Consider the following 9821-nt stretch of genomic DNA (forward strand, 5'->3'; position numbering starts at 1 on the left):
GTTACCCTTAAAATCGCCGATTAAAATTTGTATGACACAATAAAATTGTATTGCTAAAACAATAGTGAATTTCAATTTACCAAATTTTATATTTGCATTATTTCGTTTATTTGAATAGCAAACCAATTAACTTATGCTTGCGGTTGGACATCCATCCTCATAAGTCCCTCATAAGTGAACAAATAAATACCCAAAGTATTTTAAAGATCCATTCTTGCCTAACACTCAAAATCATTCAAAAAATTAAATACTTTTTCGAAAATCATTTTAAAATGATTAAACATGATTCCAGATTCTTGTAATAAATTCTGTTCAATGAGTTTAATTTTTGGCCCTTAAAAATTGCGAAGCAAGTCATGAAATAAAGGTAAACAAAGGCGATAATTTGTTTGAAAAGCTTTAGTCGCTGCTTGACTCTTCTCAGCTAAAAAAACATTTATTAGGTCTGGAAAAAACGTACAAGAATGTAAAAAACATTTTTAAACAAGACAAATAATTATAGGTGAAAATGAAAATGTTTAGTAAGAAAAAGATCTTGTAAAAGAAGGTCCTTAAATTTAAATGTATATCACAAGAAATAAATATTGATATCAGTGAAAAAATGGTACATCTGTACAAAAAGCAAATATAAGTAGTCAAAATTAAAAATCGGAGAATAATTCAGGAGTAAAAATATCTTAGGAAGTCAAAAAACGTGTCAAAATAAAGCCAAAAAACATGCTACTCACCTTTACGTCCAAACAGGATGTTGAGCATTCGCCCTCAGTCATTTATATTCTTATTTGTTTTTTCACTATTTATTTAAAAGTATATATTGTTTTTGATTAAATCAGAATTTGTTTAAGCATGGTTTATTTCTTTCTTTTATGACATACAATTACAAAAATACATATTGAAGATGTTTCGTAAAATTTCGAAGATTCAAGAGTATTTAACAATATTCCCCGACATTTTTAATAGATCAAAAACACTTGAAGAAATGTCCAAGAATTTCAATAATTTTAGGGAATTCAAACGAAGTCTTTGTGGTCTAAAAAAGAGACCCGAGTGTTTCGGACCAATTCGGTAACATAAAAAGTTAGTACTGTGGATTAATTTACTTGTTCATTGTTTAAAAAATTTCTTTTACCCCAATTTTTTAACCAAAATAAGGCAGAAAAATGCAGCTTCTTCAAAAATGTGCAATAATCTTTGAATCTTGAAACGTTTTTTCAACACAATAAACAAAATGTATTACATTTTCATTAGAGAAGGTATTAGATTTGTGTAAAATTTGCCCCCCCCCCCACTTCACAGTTTTGGTCAAATGTTCACGATTTAAAACCGCCTGAATCCGAAAAACAGGTTTCTATGAATACTTCTGACTGTGTGTCTGTAGATTTTTGGTTTTGTTAGCAGAATCGCTTTCGAAAGAATTGCCAGATTAGATTGGCCTTTGGTATACTCTTTTAGTTTCCTAAAATAAAGTTCAAGTTCGTTAGCCAGCTATTGTCGATGAAAATTTAAAAAGTGAACGTATTTTGAAAAATTTTAAGACCACTTTTTTTAAAATTCAAAGTTTTTGCTGTACGGATATTTATAGTATTCAAACAGACGAATATGAACAATATGAAAAAAGTCAGAAGAAGAAAAATGATTCTTTTTGAATGCCCTACCAGATTATCATGAAAACTTTTTGAATTTTGTTAAAAAATCCAAAATTAAAATTTTGAGAGCATAAAAAATAATGGAAAATCGAAAATTAGATTTTTTAATTCACCCATTTCACAATATTTCGAAGATTATCAATCATTTGCATTTTTCGACAGAAATATTCGTTGTTTCGATGTAAATTTTTTAATTAGGAAATTTTTGATAAAGTTGAGCAAAAATTCATAATTAGTTGATTTATCTTATAATTTTTAAAAACAAATTTAATTTAAAAAATGCATTAGTAGGGCATTTTTCGTCAGAAAAATTCAGTTTTTTCAATGCCAGACTTTTCAGCTTGGAACTTCATGACAATTTCAGACAATTTGTGCCAAAAATCTACTTTTGCAACAAAGGACTTACATTTTCAACGAAGCAGTTGCATTTTTAACTAAAAACGTTTAATTTTGAACCAATAATGGAATAGTTGTATTTTCAGACAAAAAAAATTGATTTTTGACCAACTAGTCCAACCTTCGATCAATAAAATGAATTTTGAACAAATAAATGAATTTTCATGAATTCATTTGTTTAAATAGTGTTATGAATTTTTAATCAAAATCTCTTAGACAAATTCTCGGCTACAGAAGAAAAAAATTGTATTTTAGAAAAAAAAGTAATCCATACCAGAAAAATAGTTTCACCCATATTAAACTATAATTTCTTTTTCATAAAAGTATCCGAAATAAAATCAGGCAAAAAAAATTTGGGGTTTTGGAAGAATCCTAAATACCTAAATTCGACCAAAAGTTGGAAATGAATTCGTGTCCTAGTGGTTAGTAAAATTTCACTTATTTAGATTAAGACAGTAAATTAGGAATAAATTTTATTTTCCTGTTTAAAAGTAATTAATTTTTATCATTTATAACAGAGCTTTTGTTTTTAACTAGAAAACCCTAGTTTAAGAAACAATCTTTTAAATTTAAATTTAATTTTTCTCAAAGTAAACAAATTTAAAGTTTCTTTTCGAAACAAAATCTTTATTAAATTTTGTAGTAGTCTCTTGAACTCGATTTTTAAGAAGAAAAATCAGTTGACTGTTTGAGATGGAAGCTACCAACAAGTCCAGAATTGTAAATACTTTTCCTACCTAATTTCCTTTATTGATTAAGTTTTTTTTAACGCAGACAACCAGAAAATTTACTCTTGATAAATACAATTTTTCTAATAGAGGTTAACGTTATTAATTTATTTAATTGTTATAAACATATTAAAGAAGTCTACCGGTATTTTTCATATTTTGGGCGTCTGAATGTTTTAATTAGTTAAATTTTATCATTCAGTTATTTAGAATATATAACTAAGGAAAATAGCCAAATGGACGAGGACAATATGAACTGCTATAAACAATTTAACTTACTTAATATTTTTGAAACCCGAAAATTTTTCTTTTAAATGAAATTAGGGGAATGTCGTCAGGGTTGGGACGCTGTCTGAGTCCGAGAGACTTTGCGCCATCTGTGTCAAAGCTTGGCATTACTAATCTTGGTTACCGCAAATTTTTCAGTGCGTCGCTCGTGTAGAGTTCTGAGCCGGTTATATTACTTTGAGAACGGTAAAGAGAATGAGAATATTACCGAGAATATAACCGAGAAATAAATTCTCTGAGAATTTAAAAGAATCTCAGAATTTCTTTTAATTAATAGAAAATTGCATTTTTCCGTTAACTTCTCGGTTGAAAATTCAACTCTTTTTTTTAAAGTTTGTCTGTTTTTTTTTTTTTTTTTGAAAACTTAATTCTTTCGTAGAAAATTTACGTTTTGTTTAAAATTGATATTTTAGTGTTGAAAAATGAAGTGAAATATTTTCTGAATGAAAGTTCCACTTATAAATAAAATGGTTTTTTATTACAAATTCATCTGTTTAGTACAAAATTGATCTTTTTTTGGATAAAAATGGAATTATTTAGTAGAGGATTGAACTACTTTGTTGAAAGTTCATACTTTTTGATTGAAAAAATTCGTCTTTTTGGATTGAAAATTCAATTTTTTTCGTATAAACTAATTTTTTGTTACATAAATTAACTTTTTTATGATACTGAGTTAACTGGAATCTTTTTTTGAAAAATCAAAACTTTTTTTGTAATCAAAACTACCTCTGCTTTAAGATAAATTTAACAGTGGGACGATGGTCGTGGGGGCTAAAGCCTAGGCTTTAGACCCACACCTTCGGCTTACGGGTTCGATTCCCGCCTTCCATTCCAAGATAAATTTAATATTTTTTGTTAAAATGCAACTATTTGCTAAAGCATTGAACAATTTTGTTGAAAAGGCCTCCTTTTGGATTAAAAACTGGCCTTCTTGGTTTGAAAATTCAATTTTTTTGGTAGAAAATTATTTCTTGTTCAAAAGTTCATAGTTTGATCGTGAAAACTCGACTAAAATCTGTTTCAACAGAAAATTCAACTATTTCTTTGAAATTTTATCTTTTTCATTTAAAACTTTATCTGTTATAGAAGAACTTTCATTTTTTGTATGAAAATCCATTGTTTTGTTAAAAATCGTTCTTCTTTGCTTGAGTATTCAACTAATTTGTTTAAAACATTTGGTTAAATCGCTTTGTTAATAAATTACTTTTTTGTTTAAGATTTATATTTTAAGTTGAAAAGTTATCTCGTTGGTTACAATTTTATGTATCTTGTTATAAATTAATCTTTTTCTATTGAAAATTCAACTATTGTGTCAAAGTTTAACTATATTGTGAAATTTTGTTTATTAAAGGCTTATGCCAGACTGAAAATTTTACTGTTTAGTGGAAAATACTTATTTTTATTTGTTTAGAATTCATTTTTTAACAGAAAATGGAACTTTTCCATGTTTTAAGATTGATATTTTTTAGCTGAAAATTCGCGTTTTATTTGTAAAAAAATTATTTTTTATTTTGATATTTACTTTTTTTTGCATGAAAATGCAACAGTTTCATGGAAAGTTAACTTTTTGTTGAACAGTCATATTTTTTGTTTGAAAATTGAATTTTTGTAAAGAAAATTTGTCTTCTGGTTTGAAGGTTTAATAATTTACATATTATAAAGTATAAATTTCATTCTTCTTTTTATTTAAATATAAACTATGACGCGTTTTTTTTGGCAATTTGTCTTTTTACTGATTAATTTTGCAACCGCATGTTGAAAATCCAAGTATTTTGTTTGAAATTCCAGTATTTTGTTAAAGAGTTACCTTTTACAGTAAAAAAACTTTTTTTTAAATAAATAAATACGTTTGAAAATTTTAAATTTGTATACGAAACACTGTAATTCCTCAATATTTCTGAGCTAGAAAATAATTTATATTTAACCGCTGATACAACCTGAACAATAAAAATATTGTTAAAAATCATAAATTCTTTTAAATTCTCCAAATTTTTGTCATATTCTCGGTGATATAACCTGAATTAAAAATCTCAGGAATTTAAGAACTCTACTCTCCTGTCAAAGAGTGTTCGAAACAGATTTTGTACTATCGCTTTGTTTTTGGTACATTGAAAAGTTTTGTATCGTTCCTAATAAGGGCCTTGATACTTGGACGGGAAACGTGTTAATGCCAAAGTAAGTATATATTTCTATTATGTATATTCGTTGGTCGTTAATAAGTCCCTAAAGGGAAAAGTTGAAATTCTAACATGTTTGTCTGTAACTTGTGATATAGAATGATGCTTGTAGTCAAGCTTGAGACACTTTTGTAGTCAGGGTTGAGACACATCATTTTTTTCTTTCAATTAGAGAAATAATTGTTTTGAAACAGTTTTTCGGTCCGCAGAAAATAAAACTGATTTATTTTCGTTATAAATGTAAATCTTTATCTATGAAAGTTAATAAATTGTAAATTAAAAAATTGACATGAAAATTAAAAAAATTAAATTTTCTTAATATTTTTATAAATATATCGCGTCAAAAGTATGTATAATTCAAATTATAAAGAAAATGGATTCCATGTTTGTTCATAAGAAATTATTTCAGCATAAATTTAGCCCATATTCACCAGTGTCCCAAACCTAACAGCAAGTCCAACGTCAAAAAGTGTCCAACCCCTGACTACATTTCCCGACATCTTTTCATTTTAAGAATTATATTGTGATGGCTAAGATTTCCATTTTATCACATAGAGTAATATTAAATAATCTTTGCACTAATAAAAAACTCCTATTTCCTCACTCAATTAGGGCTTATACAAAGGACTTTTTACCTACTTGCACTTATTTTAATTATTGTGTAAAAAATAAAATAAATATGAATATTTCACATGATTTATTTGGTCAGAACATACTTTTAATAAATCAGGTGATTATTAATTAATCATAATAATATTAGTTATAATAATTTCATTAATTAGTGAATAATTTCTTTAACATTTATTAATAACTGATATTTTTAATTCCTTAATATTAACTTATAATTAATATTTATAATTATATCAATAATTTCAATCATATAAATATAAGCGATTTAAATGGTTAAAAGTTATGCATAAATTTATTTTTGACCTTCAATACAAAAAAATTTATATTCTTTCCACTCATAAAATGTATTTATTCTAAACTAAAGAAAATACACGAATTTTATTTTCGGAAATGTGAAAATTAAAAAATGTTTCCATCATAGAAGAAGCCGTATCATTGTTAAGTCCTTCATTAATTATCATATTTTAACATTTCTGCATTCTTTTATTTTGCATCAATGTATCACGTGGGTTGCCGATCTTAATTACGTGAACTTGGAACTTTTCCTGTAAGAAAAAGTATCAAATTTAACATTTGATTATTTAAAAAAGTATGATTTAAAAGTACAAAAAAATGTAATTTATCCTACACTGGTCGTACAAAATATATTATACAATTAGTTGATCTTGGTATGTCAAAGGTTTTATATAGACTCAAAATACACCGCAATTAAAAGAAAATTCTGAACTTTTAATTCTGTAATATATATTGGATTTAGAATGTATTTCATTTTTTAAATTACCTGCTGAACTTTTTTTTTTATTAACTTTCTTTGGCTCATACGCGTAAAAACTTTTTTTATGACATTCTGCGTACGGTACATGATTGCGTACAAGTACATCATGCTGTTCAGCTTCGTCACTCGACGCCAAACCTGTTCTCAGAAGAAAAAGTTTAGTAATTAATTTATTGAGAGTTTAAAAAAATCATTAATTTAGAAATATTAAGGTGCACTAAGTTACATGTCAAGTAACAAATTCGAGAGGAACTTTTTTTTATAAGGCACCCCACCAGCCGATTCAGATAAATTTTTTTTATGGGTAGCAAAAATAAAAGGATTTGAACTTTAAATAATGTAAAAAAATAGTTTATAAAAGATTCTTTCATATTTATCTTAAATTGTGTTTTATTTCTCTAATTACCTTTTACCGTAACCCAAACGATTGTACCCGTCGATCCCTGGCGCACACATCTTGCATGTAGGATTGACTCACGGTATAGTAAATCATCAGCCAAAACCCTTATTCGCCCAGCGCTAAAACATGCTGTGGAAAAAGCGTTGTTATTGATTTTATTAAAGATTGATAAACTCATTTAATCAAGACTCTTAAATAGGACGAATTTATAAATTTCCTACTATTTAAACATTTAAAGGTTCAGTCAAATTAGCTTTCTCCAATGAGAATGAACCACAAGGGTGAATTTTATTTATAATAGACCACCAGACCCCTGTAATCAACGCCCCCCCCCCACACACAAAATTTTAGATCTCAATGATGTCGGTGTCTTTCAAAAATGACCGCAAAATTCAAAACATTCTTTTTTTTTCATAATCCCTAAAGAGGCGCGATAACGTGTGCAATAAAAGTTTTTGAGAATAAAATTCTTCATAAAGAATATCTAATGAAAAATTTTGATTTAATGCATATTTTAGCTATAAATAAAGCTAAGGTGATTGGATAGGAGTCATGAGGCCGTTCCCCCCATCCGCACGGGGCCGACTCGACTCGACCACTCAGCACTCTCCCGTGCATCTTAAAGGTGTTCGCACAAGAAAATACGTGTGCAGTATGCTGGAAACAGCTCACGAATGAGCCGGTCGTGTACGCACACAGAGTACCAACCAATCATGCGCGATCTGTCGCGCTGCTGCGGTGCGGGCTGACTACGCGCCGTTCACATATCGGATCGCCACTCGAGACGTAAAAGTTTTCGAAGTTACCAATGTGTTTCGAGTGCCGGACCGACAGGTGAACGGTATATAGCCAGCTCGCACGCGATTGGTTGGCGGTCTCTGCGTGTACACAAACAGATCGTGCGTGAGCTGTTTCCAGCATACTGCACACGTGTTTTCTTGTGCCAGCACCTTTAGTGCGCGCATGTATGAACAATCCGTTTGAAACGAGGTTCAAAGCTTCGAAGCGGCTTTGAGACAATTTTCATAATTTTTCAAAATGCACAAAAAGGTTCTTATAAAGTTTATGGGAAAATTGTCAATAATTGTTTCGTAATGAATTCTAAGAGAAGATTGAAAAGTATTAAAGAACATTTTGAATTATTTCTTAATATTTTTAAAATGGGTGCAAAGCATTTTGCATACAAATTTCGAGAAGTTTTTAAACGATTCATAACTAATCAGAATTGGAAAATATTTTGTAAGATAATATTTCAAAAGATCTCAAGAACTTGCAAGCAAGAATTTGATCGATTTTGAGGCAAAATTTTTTATTTTGAAGATTTAAAGAAATTGAAAAACTTTGAATAATTCATAAAAATTAGAAGGTTTAGAAAGTGTGAAAAGAGTTGAAAAAGAATTTACTTCAACTTTAAAAGACTAGAAACTTCGAATGAATTTTGAAAGGTTTTAAGAGAATAACAATTTTGTTTTTAATTCCTGAGAAAGTTCAGAAGCAAAGACAATTTTTAAATTTTGAATAAAGTGTCCAAATTTATTTTAAATATATTAGAAATGTTGAAAACCTTGCAAATATTTCGAAATATTTATTAAGTATTTATTAATTTCTTTAAAACATTCAAAAGTCCTGAACAAAAAAAAAACTCGAGTTTATCCTAATATTTTGTAAAATGCTATTAAATAACGAATATTTTTTCCTAATCTTTATTCGTTTTAGATACTTGTGAAATATTTTTAAACAATTTTTTTGATTTTTTCGAGAATCTTTTAAAAATTATATTTATATGAATGTACAAATTAAATGATAATGAGCTTGTTTTTAATTCTTTTGTAGTCTTCATGGTACTGCAAGAAACTTTGTAATTGTTTAATTTAAATTAGTTGAAAATTCTGTTTTGAAACGTCTTAAATTGTATTTTTGTATCCACATTTATCTCGTTTAGTCAAAAATTCAACTGCTTAACATAAATTGAATTATTTTGTTCAAAAATCATTTTTGTTTTACAGAAGAGTCATATATTTAGTTGGACATTAATCTATTTAATTGAAAATCAGTACTCAGATTAAAACGAAAATTTGTTGAAAATTCACTTTTTTTGTTGAAAATTCATCACTTTGTTTGAAACTTGAAATATTTGGTAGAAAATTCGATTCCATTATAGTTGAGAGTTGCTTTTTTAATTGAAAATTGAACTTGACCAATGGAAGATTTATAATTTTAGTTAAAAATTAATCTCTTTGCAATTTAAATGTTTTGATGAAAGTGCGTTTCCTTTTTAGTAGAAAATTTATTTTTTTTTGCACCGAAAATTTAACTATTTTTTTTTGGTTGAGAATGTATTTATTTCTGTTTCGAATCCGAAAAATTTTTTATTCTTAAAAAAGTTACGTCTACTAAGAATTTTCGAAAAGTCGATCAATAATAACATACTCTTTACGCAGAGAAACTATACTTTGAATAAACACTAATTTATTGAACATCCCCAAATGCGGATTCAGAGGATATTTGAAGAAAGGGAGTTGGGGGTAGTTAATATCATATTTCCCCCTCCATTTAAAAAGTTGAGTATGATAATTGAAATATGAACCTGGAGTGAGTATTTTTACATGCAACCAGTTCGCTGTTTTCAGATCTAGTACCAAGGAGGATTTTTTTTTGGGAAGAAACCAATAATTATTAAGCAATTTTCCAATAATATTATGGACAGTCACCCATTCATCAATGTAGTAGTTCTGTAATATAAAAAAAACATTTTTTTCATAAACTGATCTGAAAATTATT

This window comes from Belonocnema kinseyi, chromosome 3 (genome assembly GCF_010883055.1).
Source record: "Belonocnema kinseyi isolate 2016_QV_RU_SX_M_011 chromosome 3, B_treatae_v1, whole genome shotgun sequence".
Taxonomy (NCBI): Eukaryota; Metazoa; Arthropoda; class Insecta; order Hymenoptera; family Cynipidae; genus Belonocnema; species Belonocnema kinseyi.